The following is a 19,681-nucleotide window of genomic DNA, read 5'->3' as shown; positions in this document are numbered from 1 at the left end:
GATTATGGCCATGCTAGTTGTTATTGTTAAGAAATGTCTTACAAAAGTCAGTTATCATGTTTACAAATCTAGCAACATTTTTACTATTAAGATTAACGAAAAATAAAATTCAAGAACTACAGTTTCACTTCTTTTTTTGTATGTTTCAAATCCAGTCTTTATCAAACAGCTTTGACAAGCTGCCCGCTCTTCAGATATGGAAACATTTAAAGTCAACAAATTTGTAAATACTTTTACGACAACGGCATTTGATTATGATTATGTAGTTTGCATTAAATTTGGTGTTTTGGCAAGAAAACCTCACAGACTTTTCTTCTTGATGACAATGATATGCTTTCTGATAATCTGTAATTAATCCGTCCTATCTTTGATGATGCCCGCGCTTACAATAATTGCTATAGGTCAGAATAATCTTACAGAAATCATTAATTATGTTTACAAATTTAGCATCATATTTACAATTTAGATAAATGAAAAATATAATTCAATGAATACAAATAAAATGAAAAATCTTAGCAAAAGTAAAAATGTATTATTTGAATTCTAAATAGCAACAAAATATTAATTGTTAATAAATTTACAGTGACAAATCAGCAAATTTTATACCCCTTTTATTACATTGAATTTCTCCAAAAAATATAGTTACTACAATGTACATGGATCTTTATTCTCAGCTATTCATTTTAAGGAAATTGATGAAGTCTAAAATGACCATGACTTTTTAGCCCTCTTAAATAAATAAACATACTCATCGATAACAAACAAAAAACAATATAGTAAAAATGATATTATACAAAGTTGCTTTAAACATTACAAAATATTACAAATCACACAACTAAACTGCTCCCAATACATAGATAACACGTCTAGATTTTTCTAATATAATTTTAACCACAATTATTATTAATTGCATACAAAGATTATGATACTTATCTAGACAAAGAATGCTAAAAACAATACAATTTGTACTTAGAAATAGTGTACACCCGCTGAGTCCATTCAGTACTGTTCATGAATTGATGTATTGGTTTATTTAAAAAAATAACTCTTAAAGTGTCGGAAAAATTGAAACGGTATTTCAAAAGAAACTTTAATTTTAAGTTCTTAAAATGCCCGACACCAGGGCTGCATTTTACAAAAGAACTAACGACAAAGTCCTAAATATTTTTAGTCTCATGGAACGGTCATTTGTGAACACAAATCTGTATAAAACCATTTATTTACAATTATTTTGATTTCCATTATTATATTTTACAGATATAACATTAAAAATTAATTATTTTGTGATTAATAAAAAAATATTAATTTGGTCGTAAGTCGTAAGTTCTTTTGTAAAACGCAGCCCAGATATAGCCAAATGAAGTATGTCCACTGTACGGCTTTATATAAACTATTTCAAACATAAACCATATGTTTGCAAATTATGTATTAAAAATAACTAAGAATTGTTTTCAAATATGTTGGTATAAAGAAAAAATTTCAACAGAAGATGACAATATAAATTATTGTAAGCAGTGGACATTCCACAACAAAAATTTAGCTTTACGATCTTTTTTTTTTTATAGTTTTTATGAATTCCTTTATTTAAACGCAAATCTATTAGAAAAGAACATGCAACGGTAAAAGTAAGCACTGTCGTAAATGTCAATATAACCATCATGGTAATTTAAGCTCCTCTAAACGAAATGTTTCTAAACTCAATTTTTAATGGAAAGCTGTTTCCGATAAAAAATAAAACGCAGTTTTAAACAAACGTGATAGCATCTTGTTTAAGCTTTTCAATTGCAGTGCTGTGGAAGTTTCTGAATCCACAGAAACAACACGTTTTCATATTCTCCGTACAATTCCTTTAACTTTTTAATATTTCTTATTCTTACTTATGATTGGCTTTTCCAAATGTAAAGCCTGACCGGTTGTTTGAACTTCCAAACAAACTTGGTGATTGATTAGAGGACACACTACTCCCAAACGAAAAGCCAGGACCCGCTGTGTTGCTGCTTCCGAACAAGCCTTCACTACGAGGCTTACTTCCGAATCCCACTGAGCCTCCACTATGTTGGTTACCAAACGAAAAACCCGCATTTTGGGGTTTACCCCCAAATTCGAAACCTGCATTTTTGGGGGCACTCCCAAAGTTAAAAGTCGTATTACGAGACGTCCCAAAATTAAAAGATTGAGAACTATTTTGGTTTCCGGATGCACCTTTTGACTGAAAGCCTTCCTTTTGGAACATATTGCAAAACGCAGAAGAAATGCTTGATGGTTCTGTGTTACTAGGGCTTCTCAATACACTGAGTGGTTTGGAAGTTTTATTTATCTGGCATCTTCCAAACATTTCGAAAATTTGATCATTTCTGATTTGTCCAGGTGAAAAATTGGGATAAAGCAATCCTAATTCATTATAGCTATCTCTAAATATTTGATTTCTTGACTCATAGCCCATCATGGCTGTGACATCGGATGATGTAAGGATGCTTCTGTTGCTTAGGATAATTGCTTTCAGTTCCTTTTCAGCTCTTGCTGCCAACGACTCTGTTTCTCTATTCTCTTTGGTTTGGTCTTTTTGTTTGGTAACCTCTTCCCGCATTTGATTGCCAATGTCACGCACAATCTTGCAGATTGCGTCTTCTTGATCTTGTATGGCAGAAAGAACTTTATCATATTCAGCGGAAGGTACACCTGCCATAACACTTCTGTATGCTGGAGCAATGTCATTTTCCAGCTCTGTAAGATCACCGTAAATTCGATGCATGATGTTTTCGATAATTCCTCCAATATCTGCGATGTCGTGTTTTTTGTGTGTACTTGTTATGCAGAGTACACACGTTGGTTCATTGCAATCTTTGCAGAACATCTCACATCGATTTTTATTGTGAGTTTTGCATGCAGGCAGAAGGGGTCCTTCCTTTTTATTGATAAACTCGACGACCTCATGTTTTTTTGTTTTGTCTGCCATGTGGATGGAAATGCACGAAGAGCAAAGGTCAACAAAACAAAGATTACAGTGGTGTTCAACCGGGTTTGGACACAATTGACAGCAGACGATATCTTGTCCTTGAAAGGTACTCATAGTTGTACTTTGTACTGAAAACTATTTTAAATATAAGTTAAACAGAAAACAAAAAATAAAACAGAATACAAAGTCTCTCAATTTTCGATCACCTATCAAAACGAACTGTTTGTTCCGAGTTTTTGTTAAACATAATTATAGACACCATAGACAAAGTAACTTAATGATAAAATTAAGACGCAGTTCCTGATAATTTATAAAACTAGTTAGGTCATTTTTTTTACTTTAAATCTGAAAAAATGTAAATTATATGTCTTTATAAGAAAAAAGTCAACTTACATTGAAATCAAGCGTTTGGCTTTGGATTTGGTAATTTTCTTCAAATAACGTTCTTTCGTAACCTGTTCGCCAGAAAATATGGTTAGACGCCGATAGGAAGTTAGTTTTTTAGATATTAGGTAGCTTAATCTGAAACAGGAACAGGTGATCACATGTTCTTCAGATTTAGTACGTCTCGTACTGTAATTTATCAAAGATTAAAGTCTGCCAAAAAACTTTAAAAAAAACACTGGTTAGAACGTTTTATTTGGGTTGACGGCCCCGAAGCAAAGAACACCCAAGAAAACAATATCATTTGATATTTCTTATATATTTGGAGGTTATGATAAAAATTTATGTTACAAAAGCACATTTTTACAGCAAATACCAAACTTCCCCGATCGTTAAAAGTTGCATATTTAAAACCTTTGATTTCTCAAATACTCTTCTCACTCTTTGGGGTAATCATTTTAGTTTTTTTTATCTTCGAAGCCAAATTATGTAGTTTATTCCTTATATTTCAAAGGACCATTAAGTATTGCAGTAAAATATAGGTCATGTGTACATAGTAAGACACGATCTATAGCTAAATAAGTAACTTAGGCTACAAAAAATATCCACGCTTGGGCTATCCGTTTTCTTTTTGTCTTACGGAATAGCGGGATATTTAAGAAATGGTATTGTTTTTGCATGCAGTGTTCCTCTGGTCTTTATATATATCTGGTAAAATAAAAGGCCTGTGTTACTTCTGAATATTGCTGTTCTGTCAATGTACGATGTCATTTAGCTGTTACTGGGTTTATGCCAAACTATAAGACGCACATTTGTGATCATATAAGGACGAAAATAATCAGGAAATGAGAGCTCACAATAGGTACATGTATAGTTGTTTTATAGCAAAAACATTTAGTAGTGTTGAAACTTTCAGGTTTTCTGAAGTACGGTCCTAACCATTCGGATGTGGAAAAAATCTTCAGTAAACGATAAAGAAAATTCAAATTGATGTTGATTTACTTCGATAAATCCCGTGGTTTTCCCTTCTTCGAAAAATCGTCTGTATAACTGTGTTCAAATAATTAATTGTGGTATTTTGCTTATTCGACACGTATGTTCACAACCAAATTGTATCTGCTGATCATTTTTTCATGCATACATGACGGGTCAAGTGGATATCCTACTAAAATGGGTGATTTCTGTAATCTGTATTCGTGCATTAAGACAAATTAAAGATAATAAACATGATAAACATATTTTGTTGCATCTATGAGAATACATGAAAATCAATCTGGGACTGCCTCCTCCATTGATAAACTATCTAGATCTATAAAACATGCATTTACCAATATGAAAAAAAAATACCAAAAAATATTAAAGCAAGTGTTAAAAATCACCGCAACCCATTTGAGTTTGTGGACTAAAATATATGAAATTTTGAAACATCGGGTTTTTGCATTACGTGAAAAATGCACTCACTGATAAATGGACCAAGTTGTTTCCCGATGTTGTACATAAGCCTTAAAAATTATTATACTCATGGACTTATATATTATTATACACATGAATATCTCATGTATTATACGGACATTGAATATCAAATTCAATGAAATGAACGCTAAACGTTTGAAATAAACATAAGGATTTACTAAAAATTATAATAAATCAAAAAAACAAAAATATAACAATTAAAAAAAATAGATAATTTTAAAAAAAATCGTTTTTCAGTTGGATGATTCTAAATACCAACATGTTTACAAACTAAACATGTGATCACCCCCAACCCCAACCCCCCAACCCCCCCCCCCCCCCCAAAAAAAAATCATCAAAAGTTGAATGTTCCTTTATTTTTCATTAATGTTTGAAATAACATTTTTTAAATTACGGGTCTCGTTCAACTACACCCCCTCTCAAGTTCCGTTGCAAGTGTCTTGTTGGACTAGATATAATAACAACGCAGACGTGCAAAGCTATTTTCTTTCAATTTTCATTTCGTTTAACCGACCGCCTTTTAGTGCCGATTATAATTGTTTTATAATAAACGCAAACCTTATGTCCTTCAATATAATACTGTGGTTTCATTAATATTCAAGGGTATCAATCCTTGTGAATAAAGTGAAAATCAGAGTTTCAAGGACACGCAAATTCGTGGCCCATGACCCTATCAATACAAGATATTAGTAGAAGTTGCAGTTCAATAAATATTTAATTTCAAGAATAAACAAAACAACGAAATAAACAAAAAATGGTATTTAATGAATATTGATGAAACCACAGTAACCGTAAAATATAATCACAGGGCATTTTGAATAGACTTTTACGTCGTTATTTGACGTCAACACATGTCTGTCGCACATGGTAAAAGAGTACATGTATTGTGTTTTCTTTAGGACAACCATCCGATGCAACTGATGTAGTATGACTAAGTTTTATTTTTAGTTTTATATAGTACGTGTATTAAAGGTATTCTAATTCACATCTCATTTATTTAATCATTCTTTCATTTATTTATTCAATCGTTCACTCTTTGAGTTGCAATGCAATGCAATACTAACTGTGTGTGTTGTGTTTTTAAACCTAAACAACCCTAATTAATATAATGTTTAAGTCTAGATATATTAAGTAAAGAAATGGTTTTGGAATATTCAAGCAAAGATAAATTGTTTTATTTTTCCTTGCTTTGTTTGACCATTGGCGGGAGTGTTTCTTTTCTGATTTGGTTTTTTAATCTTTTCTGCAATATTTGTTTAAGAGTAGAAACAGGGAATGACTTACACATGACTTATGATACATTCCTCTTAAAATTTCCTGTATGTAATTCTATTTGAAACAATGATAAGGAATTGCTATAATATAGGTTATGGATATTATGGAATAAATCATAAATAAATCTATTTACCTATAACCTGTCCAAAAATATTTATGCAGCATACTTGGCCGATTTTTAATAAAAATACACATACACTGTACGTGTGTAAAAGTGCAATTTAAATCGGCGAAAGAGAAAATTTCCAAGATATCTTCATTGACCCATTATCATTTTCACTAGGAAAAATTCACAGGAATGAAAACAGATTTCATACGAAGATTTATCATGGTGAATGTTTACATCTTTACTCCATTCGAAATTTATTTAAAGGAATAGGACCCTTAAATTGACCTGATGCTTTTTTTTTATTATGCATTAAAATCCGGTTACACAACGCTTAAACGCCATTCCAAGTAAAGCGTTCTAACTGGCGATTGATACCAGTTGAAGTTATCCAATATAACACTGCAATAAATTATTCGCGTAAGAACATTAGTTAAATAACATTATCAAAACATATACGAAGCATTCTTTAAAATTACAAACCGGAGAAGAAAGCAATCGCTTTTTTTCGACAGAAAAGAGAACGCAGGATCTAAATCAAGGTACTAAGTCAGTGTAAGTTTAAATTTGAAATATTTAAACATCACATGGTAATCTTGTAGTTTGTAACATTCTACATGCTTCGAGTTTGAGCTGTAAGGGTGCAGAGCGGAGGAATACATTGTAAACAAGCCAAGGGCATTCTGTGATATTACAGAATTCTGTTATAAAGCTGAGAGGGTACAGATTGCTGTGGGAATATGTTTTTAGAACGTGTTCATCACTGAATCTTAGTCGGGCTGTTACATTTCTAATACTCAAACGATTAATTATATTTACGATATCAATATTAATTCCCTAATAAATAAGCTTTTATACATTACATGTAGCTTGCTTTGATATTTACTCTGCATATTTTAAAGTGATTTCATTTAATATTATCTTGGTAAAATTTGCAAATTTTCATAATTTCAGACATAGCATTAGAAACATTTAATTTTTCTGATCTAACAAATCCGAAAAAAGTTACAAAGTGAGGATTTCATCATGGGCTTTTTACACCGTGTGTAACACTAGGGAATCATATTTACGTTTTCTCAGGGAATCTGCTTTGAACAAATAAAAAGTCCTTATTAATTTATTCAAATATTTCATAGCTGGAAAGTAGGACAGAACGTGTCAACAAAATCAATATAAATATCTCGTGTTTACCATTCCAGACATTTCCAGTTTTTAAACAACGTTACTGTTCAAAATCAAATACATGTATCAAACATCAAATAATTGATTATGATATAATGAAGTGGCTACCAAATCCAACATGTTCATTATGTCATCAGATACAAACAGTTAATTGTAGAAAAATAGCTATTTTCTCATTGAGATGTACAGAACTTTATGCTTTCATTGTAAGAACTGGGTACGCTAAGTATAACATATCGGCCCTGTCGAAATGTGAAAAATCAAACACATGATATCTTTAAAATGTTCGCCGGAATAATTCATGTAGGACACCCCATGCATGAAAGTAACATTCGTTAGCTAAAATTCACGTGCGTTTGGTAATTGTAAACTCCGAAACCGGACCTTGTTTACGGATTTTGTAAAATATATGGGTTTTTGTAATGTTTGATCTGATATTTCTATAAGGCCGCATTCGAGTACATACACCAATATTTCAGAATAGCACAATTTTAGACTGCTTATTAACATAGAAACGGAAAAAATATGTACAAGACTGCGGCCACTTTCGTTTTTTATTTTTTTTTCTATTTTCAAGATGCACAAAAAATGAATATTTCATTGGTTAGCTAAGACGTAAGATGAGTTTCTTTAATATGACAATGCCTAAATAAATACTTAACTGTAAAAATAGACTTATGTTGACAATTGACTTTAATTAAAGAAAAATAAAACCGTTCCATGGACAAATTGGAGTATTTTTATTAGTTTATTAGTCCTTAGACACAGTGTTTTTGAACTCACAATTACATACCGTGTATTGCAGATAAAATTGTCAACATTGTTGTGTAGTAAAAACAAATATACAATATTGATTTCAGGATGGATATAAGAAGAATTATTTTTTTTAAAAACCTCAACATTTCTTATAATTTGCTATTTAACGAATATAAAGTTATCTGTGTGTCGTTGCACTCTACATAAATGACGTAACAAGTGTAAACAAATGACGTCATAAAGTAGCTGAGAGAGAGAGAGAGAGAGAGGAAAGAGAGAGAGAGAGAGAGAAGTCTATACAGATACATTTAAAATTTCAAAACAGTTTTATTATCAAATCAGAAGTCAAATTCAAAACATTATATTTGTGTAGATTTATATATTCGGTACAGAGTTATTAGAAATATATACTAGTAAATCAGACACTGAATGTTTGCCGATCCTGTTGAAGTAATTAAATCAAACTTTAAAAAAATATTTTTACAAGAAAAATATAATAGTGATCATATTCCTATATGCATGCATTTTAAGCGCCCAGTATATTTACTAGTACATGGATGTCATTAGTCTCTGTAACGGGCCATGTGTCTACGGGTTAGGCGCGTACATATTCTACAGTATTTAAAAAAATACAACATTTTGCGTAAGAATGTAGGAATTCAAAACTAATGATAGATCTAGCTGTGTTAAGCTTTTTAAATGACAACTTTAATTCTAGAAAATACATTAAATACTTTTTTTACATCGTTCACGGATGTCTTGCGCTAATTATTTCTTGATAGATCTAAACTATCTATTACGGTAGAATGTTGGTAATAATTGGTGTTGGGTTATCATTATTAATAAAAATAATCAGTTCAGATTAAAGCTGCTTGGTCCGATTTTATATCAATTTTTTTGCACGCTTTTAAACGATAACTATGCTTAGTATATGTAAAATAATAGACATTGCAGTAGTTTTACCCGTCAATTATGCCACATTTCAATGAAGAAAAATACGTAAAAAATTTGCTAACAAAACAAACGACATTAAAAGGTACCGCGTTATTTCGCCTCATGTTAAATTTCACCCCTGACGACGAGACGGGTATGGTTGTATTACGACTTTGACATCGCTTTAAATAAAGGTCGAAATGATCAGACAAATTACAAATAAATATGTGTACGTTTTGTTCGCTAATATTTCCAAAGTCTGCTTTCTTTACAATCGATGCATAGCATGCGGGTTGAATAACCCCAATCATTCGGGGGACGAAACCAAGTTGTTTCCTTTGCTAAACATTCCCATGATGCATTTTGGTTTGTTTTTTCCTTTGCCCAAAGAGAAATTATTTTTATTTACTTTGAATATTTCTAACTTTGAAAGGAGACTGATTCTGTTGGTGTAAATAGGAGAAAGTCCATAACTTTCTAAGATAAACGATTTGTATGGAAAAAAATTTGATACTGTAATTACAAAAAAATCGGACCAAGCAGCTTTAAAACATTGTCAAATATATATTCATGTCGCTGGAATATTTACTGGAGGAATTAAATCGCCGAACAGGGGTATGTCCCGATTTTTGATCAATTGATCGATTTCATTCATCTTGAAATAATATAATTCGCGTATCTTACTAAATGTACATTAATTAATTAGTAGTCAAGTGTACATAGTGTTTCTTCGATAAATTTCTTCTAAAACATTCAATCTAAAGTATAATATGTATAGTTGTTACAAAACAAATGTAAAAAAAATCATTTGACCCCCTCCCAATGGATTTATTCAAAACATTGGAGATTTAATCCTTTGAGTGTTAGGTAATTTAAAAGCAGGTCTTCGCGCGATAACTTCACATGAATTCATAAAGTTTGCGTGCCGATTAGTGGACGGGATCATGAGAGTACCCCAGAGCACACCGTGTGTACACATGCAGCTTTATAAATATTTGAATAACAAAAACTGTTTCTATTACTTTCCTATCGTTGGAAATGACAAAAAGGCCTTTGAGTTTCCATCTTAATATAACAAATACAATTTAACTGCTTTATCTTTCAAGCTTACATGCAATTATTTGATACATGTACACTTCAAAATAATTTGAAATAATGAAATAAATAATTTCAAATAATATACATATACATGCTCCAGGTATTATGGTGTTCCGATGGGGCCACTTCGACTTTCGCCTTGAGGGCAAAGATGCGAGAGTGTGAAGTTGCGAAGGCGAAATTGCGAAGGTGCGAAGGCGAAGGAGCGAAGGCGAAATTGCGAAGGTGCGAAGGAGCGAAAGTGCGAAGATGCGAAGGCGAGAGTGCGAAGGCGAAGGAGCGATAATACTATCGCTCTTTCGCCCATGCAACTTCGCACTCTCGCCTTCGCAACTACGCACTTTCGCCTTCTTCTTTTTTTTTTATTGCATTCAGCATGAGGTATCGGTCGATTCCAATGGAATCGAATTTGTTGCAGGCACCGTACTCGCCCGAGGTTTGCCGATTAATCTCAGATGTTATTGATAACCATGCGCTATAGACCATCGTGCTTACTATGAAAGTTAATTAATATTTTGCTGTGTTATGTGACATATATGTTTACCGGTGCTCACTATGCCTAATCATTATATGTCCGCAATAATGTGTACACATACACTTCCAGACTCCCGTCAAGACTCCCGTCACTTATCAGCTGTCTGTTTACCTTAAACCAACATCGTGGTTCAAACACAATACCATTTTAATTTAATTATGCGACATTCCTTTTTCATGCACGGATGAGCTGGAGAGGGGCCGGGACCCCCCCCCCCCCCCCATTCCCCCACAGATAATTAATTTCACACAGTAATGGAGAGAGGGTCGGACACCTCCCCCCCCCCCCTCCACCCCTGGAAAATTTAGTATTATTGATTTCACACAGTAAAATTACCAAAAATATGCCTCGGACCTCCCCCCCCCTCCCCACTAGAAATAATAAAAAAATATTGATCTGGGCGGGGTGTTGAAAATAAATTCTCAAAAGTTAATCTTCTGCCAAATATGTTATTTTATACAGCTAAAAATATCTTTAAACGATAGAGAGCTCCAAAAACATAAAAAGGCGAAGGTAAAAGTGCGAAGGCGAGAATGCGAAGTTGCGAGGGCGAAAGAGTGATAGTAGTATCGCTCCTTTGCCCTCGCAACTTCGCACTTTCGCCTTCGCATCTACGCGCTTCGCCGTCGCATCTTCGCACTTTCGCTCCTTCGCCTTCGTACCTTCGCCTTCGCAACCTCGCATCTTCGCCAGAAATTGCAAAGGTCGAAGTGGCCCTATCGGAACACCATAAGCTATATATCGAAGAAAAAGACTGAATTTTCTACTTCCGTTTATGAATTTATGAACAACAGCGAAAATTAAAATTCATGTCATAAGATACGGTAGCCCTTGAATTATTTTGTTTAGTCGAGCAAGCTTTTTGGAAGGCTATTACTTGTACAGCTTACACTTCTGTCAACACTGGAGAAATAGTATGTCACATGCTCAAAACAAGGATGACAGGCACGTGTTATTGCTGTTTTCATTCTCTTGTCTAATCATCTAAAAGAGAGGACAAGCATTGTGGGCAAGTTTATAAGATTATAGGAGTTGACACTGCTGCTGATTTCTATAAAACCAAGCGATCAATCTGGAGCGGGCAAAACCTGCACTTTCAATTTTTTAAAAAATCCGTCAAACTAGATAATGTAATCATGCAGTTTTTAATTTTTACCTCGGCTAAAAAGCTCTTATAGTAACTTTGAAAGAAAGATGTTCACATGCATTAGACATTTAAATTGATTTTAGATTTAAAAAAAACAACAAACAAAAAAACTACATTGATTTTAAATACATTTTGCCGATCGTCTCAATTTGTACATTAATCTTGTACATTGGGCGTTGTCAGAGGTGCAAGCGAAAGTTGCGTAACACGACCTCTGGTGAGAGAATGCAAACTATTATGATGATGATGATGATGTATAAATTTATATAACATGAAACATAATTAATTCCTTACTGCAAAAGGCAAAGAAATAATGGATTAAATAAATCTTTATTTACATTATATACCAGAATATCCTTTCTATAATTATTATTTGAAGAACGTTGTCAATACATTTCATGACGTCATGACGTTTTTGGTTAACTGAATAGCTATAAACAATGCTATGTTTAGATAACTATTATATGGAAACCGGAAAAGATATTTTCAAAAATCAAACTGTTTTGAAACCGGTTAATTCTCCAAATATTTCACTCAAAATTTCATTAACTTTGAAAACAGGGCCGATTTTGCTGCTTACCGTACCCAGTTCTTTAAAACATATTGTAACGGCATTTAATTAGTTCATTATGTTTGTGTATATTTCTTTACATAACATTGCTCCTCGCAAGCAATGTCCAAGTATTACGTAATGGTCAAAACGCATTGCTCCTCGCGAGCAATTGGCACACAGTATGTATAGGGGAATGATTTTATTGAGTGGGTCAGTCAGTCTTTTTGTGTGTGAAAGGGGATCGTTTATGTTTACTTTATTTTGGATTTATAATTACTGTATTATTTTACTGTGGATATTTAACTGTGAATAAATTCTAAACTTTTGTCCTGGCGTATTATTTCAATAGGACACATTTAGTAAAAATGAGATTCACTGGGAGTTATTTCCCTTAGACCCATGGACGAGAACGCTACAATATACAGTTGAACTTGTATTTTAAGTCATTAGACTATTAGAGAGATTCAAACAGGCAAATTCAAATTGACAAGGAAAATTTTCAAAACTTTATTTGCTCAAGAGATAGGATATTAAAAGTAAGTTGTAAATAGCAAATTATCATTTATTCTTCAGAACAAAACTAAGATAACTTTTGTTAATTTGCGATACATTAAATAATGCCCACTATCAACGCTTATAAATAAAATACACGAGTAGATTCTGGCTCTAAATCGTAAATATATTGGGAAAAAATTAGACTGAATTCTTGAAAAGAAATTTCTTGACTTATTTACTAGTAAGAAAGTGTTGCAAAGAAAAAAAGCTTTGTTAACCTGGAAGGATAAAATCAAGTCTTTTTTAATATAAATTTATTCAGAATGGCTGTTTATTTATGGAAAACAGGACAGAAAATGATTTTGCAATATTCACTCTCTGACTGCGAAAATGTCGGACTACAATTACTTTGACTAATTACGAATTTTAAAGCGTCATCCTAATGAACAAAGAAGTCATTTCTTAAGAACAGAATCTTGAAAAAATTTACTCTTACTAAGAAAAGCATATATACCTATTGGCAATTACAGACTGTTAAATATAAAAAATGCACACGTCTTTTGTCTAAATTTTAACTTTTGTCTAAACTTTAACATTTTCCTTTATCTTTGTAAAGAGCAATTTATTTAAAAAAAATAATAAAGCCCAAACTTTTCATGACCTTCTCGCCTTCTTTAATGAAACAAGAGGCACAGGGGCCACATCGCTCACCTATGCAACAATTGCCTTAATTCTGATCAAATTAGCAACACAGTATAAAAATATCTTGACAACTATGTACAGTAGATCTTGCTTAAAAAATTTAAAATCTGCCAAATTTTATCCACCTTTTTTTTTTGGTAAATACCAAGCCCCTTTTGTTGTTGTACCTGTAAGATGATATTTCTCTATTCCTATATACCCTCCCCCCATTTTGTGGCCCAACTTTTCTCTAGGGAATCATGGTTTCATCAAACTTAAATCTGCATAACCTGTGTTTTCAAACTAAGTACTGAGTTTTGGACCGAAAACTTTCGCAGAATATTTTTAAAGATTTTCTCTATATATTCCTATGTAAAAATTCAAACCGCCATCACGGCCCCGCCTACCACTAGGGACTGTGATTTTGCAAACTTGAATTTCTACTACCCGAGGATGCCTCTACACAAGTTTAAGCTTTTCTGGCCAAATAGTCTTTAAAAAGAAGATTTTTAAAGATTTTCTCTATATATTTCTATGTAAAAATCCATCTCCCATTGTGGCCTCACCTTACCCCGGGGGACTATGATTTAAACAAACTCGAATCTATACGATCTGGGGATGCTTCCACTCAAATTTGGGCTTTCCTGGCCTAATTGTTTTTAGAAGAAGATGTTTAAAGATTTTCTCCATATATAAAAATTTATCCCCATTGTGGCCCCACCCTACCCCCAGGGACCATGATTTAAACAAACTTAAATCTAAATTATCTGAGGATTGTTACACGCCAATTTGAGATATCTTGACCAAAAAGAATTTTTTTAAAGATTTTCTCTATATATTCCTGTATAAAAATGTATCCCCCAATTGTGGCCCCACCCTACCCCCTTGGGACCTTGATTTGAACAAACGTAAATCTACACTATCTGAGGATGCTTCCATTTTACTTTGAGCTTTTCTGGCGTAATAGTTTTTGAGAAGAAGATTTTTAAAGATTTTCTCTAAATATTCCTATGTAAAACTTGATCCCCCTCCTGTGGCCCCTCCCTACCTCCGGGGACCATGATTTGAACAAAATTGAATCTACACTATCTGAGGATGCTTCCACTCAAATTTGAGCTTTCCTGGCCTAATAGTTTTTGAGAAGATTTTTAAAGATTTTCTATATATATTCCTATGTAAAACATGATACCCTATTGTGGCCACACCCTACCCCCGGGGACCATGATTTGAACAAACTGGAATTTACACTCCCTGAGGATGCTTCCATTTTAATTTGAGCTTTCCTGACCTAATAGTTTTTGAGAAGAAGATTTTTAAAGATTTTCTCTATATATTCCTATGTAAAACATGATACCCTATTGTGGCCACACCCTACCCCCGGGGACCATGATTTGAACAAACTGGAATCTACACTATCCGAAGATACTTCCATTTTAATTTGAGCTTTCCTGACCTAATAGTTTTTGAGAAGAAGATTTTTAAAGATTTTCTCTATATATTCCTATGTAAAATTTGATCCCCCTATTGTGGCCCCACCCTACCCCCAGGGACCATGATTTGAACAAACTTGAATCTACACTATCCGAAGATACTTCCATTTTTATTTGAGCTTCCCTGGCCTAATAGTTTTTGAGAAGAAGATTTTTAAAGATTTTCTCAATATATTCCTATGTAAAAATCCATTCACCATTGTAGCCCCACCATACCACCAGGGACTATGATTTGAACAAATTGAATCTACACTACCTGAGAATGCTTCCACTTTAATTTGAGCTTTTCTGGTCTAATTGTTTTTGAGAAGAAGATTTATAAAGATTTTCTCTGTATATTCCTATGTAAAAATCCATTCCACCATTGTAGCCCCACCATACCACCTGGGACTATGATTTGAACAAACTTGAATCTACACTACCTGAGGATGCTTCCATTTTAATTTGAGCTTTTCTTGCCTTATAGTTTATGAGAAGAAGATTTATAAAGATTTTCTCTATATATTCTTGTGTAAAACTTGATCCCCCTCTTATGGCCCCTCCCTACCCCCGGGGACCATGATTTGAACAAACTTGAATCTACACTACCTGAGAATACCTCCACACAAGTTTAAGCTTTTCAGGCCGAATAGTTTTTGAGAAGAAGATTTTTGAAAAATACTAACAAATTTTCAATAATTCTCAATTATCTCCCCTTTAAAGAGGACGTGGCCCTTCATTTGAACAAACTTTAATTCCCTTTACCTAGTGGTGCTTTGTGCCAAATTTGGTTGAAATCTGCCCAGTGGTTCTTGAGAAGAATATGAAAATGTGAAAAGTTTACAACAACGACAACGACAGACAACGGACAAATTGTGATCAGAAAAGCTCACTTGAGCCTTTGGCTCAGTTGAGCTAAAAAAAACAACCCAGTATTTTGCCTATGAAAAACTTTTCAAAAGTAAATGTTCATATTAATTTTTTAAAAAAGACAACAGAATGATGAACAAATATAAAAAAACGCAATACCCCATCGAGAATGTTTACAATTCATATATAATAAAAGAAGATTTTTTTTATACTTTTAATAACAATGATAATTGATTGCACACAAAAATTGAACTTCGACCTAGACAAAAAAAGACTGATATAAAAATCCACAATTTTGACAAAAAGTGTTCTTTATAGAATACCTGCTGAAAAAAGCACTGTCCATCAAATGATGTATCTGTTTATTTATAAAACATCTTAGAGACGGAAGACCGGAATTGAAATCTCTTTCCAAGTCAGTAAAACCTTTTTTTTATAATTAAGGTTGCGACACTATCGAAGTTACTCAACGGCGTCGTAATATTCTTCATATTAATATTATAATTTTCCAAGCTTTTAATCATTATTTATAATTTGCTTTCCCGAACGTAATACCTGAAGGGTTATTTGAAATTCTAAACAAACTTCCTGTTGGTTGATTAGAGGGCATACTAGTTCCAAACGAAACAACATTGCCTGCATCATTGCTGCTTCCAAATAACCCTTTACTACGAGGCATACTGCTTAACCCTATACTGTCTCCATTAGATTGGATTCTAAACGCAGAGCCCGCATTTGGAGGAGCATTCCCAAAAGTAAAAGCTGTATCACGAAACGGATCCCCAAACCTAGATACCGCGTTACGAGAAGTCCCAAAATTAAAAGATGGAGAAACACTTGTTGATTGAGAGTCTTTTCTAAATGGTATATTACCAAATCTAAAAGAATTGCTTGAATATCCTTTTGAAGATTTTAGGTTAATATGGCTTCTCAATAAACTGGGGATACTTTCCATTCTAAATCCTCCAAACATATCGTATTTCTAATTCGACCAGGTAAAAAGTTTGGATAAAACAGACCTAACGCATTATAACCATCTCTAAATATTTGATTTTTGACTCATAACTCATTATGGCTGTGACATTGGATGTGTTAAGAATGCTTCTGTTGTTTAAGATAATTTCATTCAGTTCCTTTTCAGTTCTTGCTGCCAACGACTCTGTTATTTTATTTTCCGTAGATTAGATTTATCATTATGTTATTATTTAATTTGTTTTCTATTGGTTGTAATAAGTATTTAGAATTTGAGTTGCATGCTTTTGTTTAAATCACTATTGATAAGACGTAGTCAGAAAACCAAGATAATAATTTTAATGTTTAACGCTGTTTTGTTTGTCAAAACTATTTGCAACATACACGAATTCCAGTGTCTACGCCCGAGTCTTGAAATACAACATTTTAGAAATGTATATATGATTTAAATTATTTTAATGTGATTTTTTATTTGAAGATGATTATAATGTTATTTTGTTTGCATGATGGAATTACAATATTCTTTGACCTCAGCAACATTTCAAACTATATAGAATGATTGCTTTTTTAAAATGGAACAACAAGCAAAAGATTGCGTTGAAAACACAATGCATATGCATACAAGATAATATGTAAAACGTTGCAGTTTTCCTTGCAATACAAAGTAACACTAAAATGTCATTTACTACCTTCATTACCACGAACAAATGTACAAGCATCAAAAGCAAGATGAATCTGAATTTTTAAATATGAATTTTCTGGATATATCTTGATATCTTACATCATGTATCACAGTCAGTGTCTTAGATGAGACCATTATCTACCATTAATCAGTCTAAAATTATGCTTTTATTTTAAAACTTTATTCCTGTAAATGCATGTCATCTAAGTATTTCAAGAAAAATTAAGCAGAGTATTGACGGAAAATGATTTTTACCAAATGTAGAAGACTATAAATAATATCATTATCATTTCAATGTATTACTAAATTGTTTCATCACAATAAATTTCGGCAGTACTGTTGAAAATAACTATATAGATGACTTAAAGTGTATCATATAGATAAATAGGGAGTTAACCAGATGTCAAAAAACACGTTTTCATTGGCTCATGTATATTACTTGTGTCTGTCCTTACACTATTTATACAGACACAGTCGTTACTGTTACTTGATTATAGCTAGTAATTTCTTTTATTATAACTGAGTAAGCATGTTTGTGAAAGTTATATATAATAAAGTTTTTTTTAATCACAGTTGTTACATTTTTCATTGGGGCGATCTTTACACTTGTATTGAACTCCATAAAAAGGGAAGAATCATATGTGATTATAGACACCGTCTATTCCATTTGTTAGACAAAATGATAAATAATGCAATAAATGCAATACAAAAAAGCGAAATGAAAACAACATACTAAAACTTTAGAGCATAACTAAGCAAATGACAAATTTTTAATCATAAAGTAAACCTTTAATGTAAAGCATATAAATATAAACTGTGGTATGAAATCATAATATTCAATAGAACACGTGACATCGTTTTTTTTATCTAATGAACAAAGCAATGAATAGTACAATCAATATATCACAAAATATTGAAAATAATAAAAGTGTGGACAAACAATTTTTTTTTTGTTTGGCTACAAATATGAACACTCTTTTATCAAAAACTGTACCTTTAATGTAAAGCAAATCAATTTTTAAAAATCGGACTATCTAATGATAATTTTTTATGTTTAAAGGGTACCTGCAGCCCAGCCGATGTGAAACATATGTTAAAGAGTTTATTTACCAAAATTTAATGCAAAAAACCGCATCGAAATCGGTGCAAAAATAACGGAGTTACGCCTCTCCAAAGTGGCTATTTTTACCTGCTTTGGGAAATCTAATCAAGAGAAAACAGAATTAGGCGATAACGAGGCTTCAGCGGAAGTGACGTCACGAGGTCAACGGGAGGGAAATTTCCTTACAAAGCTATACAAATTAAATTCGATTTTTCAGCCAAAATGATCGATATAGGTCTGATGTTTTGACGTATCTTGTTATTTTAAGTATTGTAGATCTAGAAATTTGTATCCGTTATTATTTAATTACAATCAGATTTCTTTTTTAAGGATTTTAAAAGTTGATATTCTCGTCGCCTTTTTACCGATGAATACGATATCTTAAAACGCTAACATGGGCTGATTTATGTTCATTATTCATTTTTTGATTACATAATATCTTTCACACACGAGTGATCCGAGACAATGACACAGGTAAACAGGTAAACTAACGAAGCCACTGCTCCAGACACACGTGTATCCGAGTGGGGTATGTATACACAAGGTACACGAGTCTGGTGAACAAAGAGAGAGTTTCACACCTCTAGACTGGTAAATTGATTTGTGTATAATTAGCTTCTCAATTGTTAAAAGATAAAACAGAAAAATAAATAAGACTGTGTAAAATCAAGCATTCGTCAGTTAAAACGTGTATAGTCCGTCAATCAGTGATTAAAGAATCATGCATGATACTATCAAATAGTAAAACTAATGTTCGAAGTAAATGCCTTTATTGTTACTTATCTAATCACTTTAATAATGACCAAAGTTACAATTCATCAAAGGATGTAAATAAATGTAAAATTAAATTCCATTATCGTATTTTTAAAAGAATATGAGACAGACTTAATCATGCAGCCATCTTGGACTTTCGCCTTGATCCGTTAATAATCCCGTGTATGTTTGTTAAAGAATGCACACTATTTTGATTTTTATTGGTCCGATATCAATATTATTGAATAATCAGGCGACA

General features: G+C 32.6%; 1 protein-coding gene across 1 annotated transcript in view; it reads right to left on the bottom strand.

Annotated features, from left to right (window-relative positions):
- Positions 1-1,579: 1,579 nt before the first annotated feature.
- LOC105329698 (E3 ubiquitin-protein ligase TRIM36) overlaps positions 1,580-19,681 on the bottom strand; it is a 33,063-nt gene continuing 14,961 nt past the window's right edge. Inside the window, exon 2 of the transcript XR_010708237.1 lies at positions 1,580-3,091. The gene's annotated coding sequence lies outside the window, so the exon portion shown is untranslated. The remainder of the gene's footprint in view (positions 3,092-19,681) is intronic.

Source organism: Magallana gigas, chromosome 1, assembly GCF_963853765.1.
Source record: "Magallana gigas chromosome 1, xbMagGiga1.1, whole genome shotgun sequence".
NCBI classification, from domain to species: Eukaryota; Metazoa; Mollusca; class Bivalvia; order Ostreida; family Ostreidae; genus Magallana; species Magallana gigas.
Note: the sequence above shows the minus strand (reverse complement) of the source record. Positions and strands in the feature narration are given on the sequence as shown.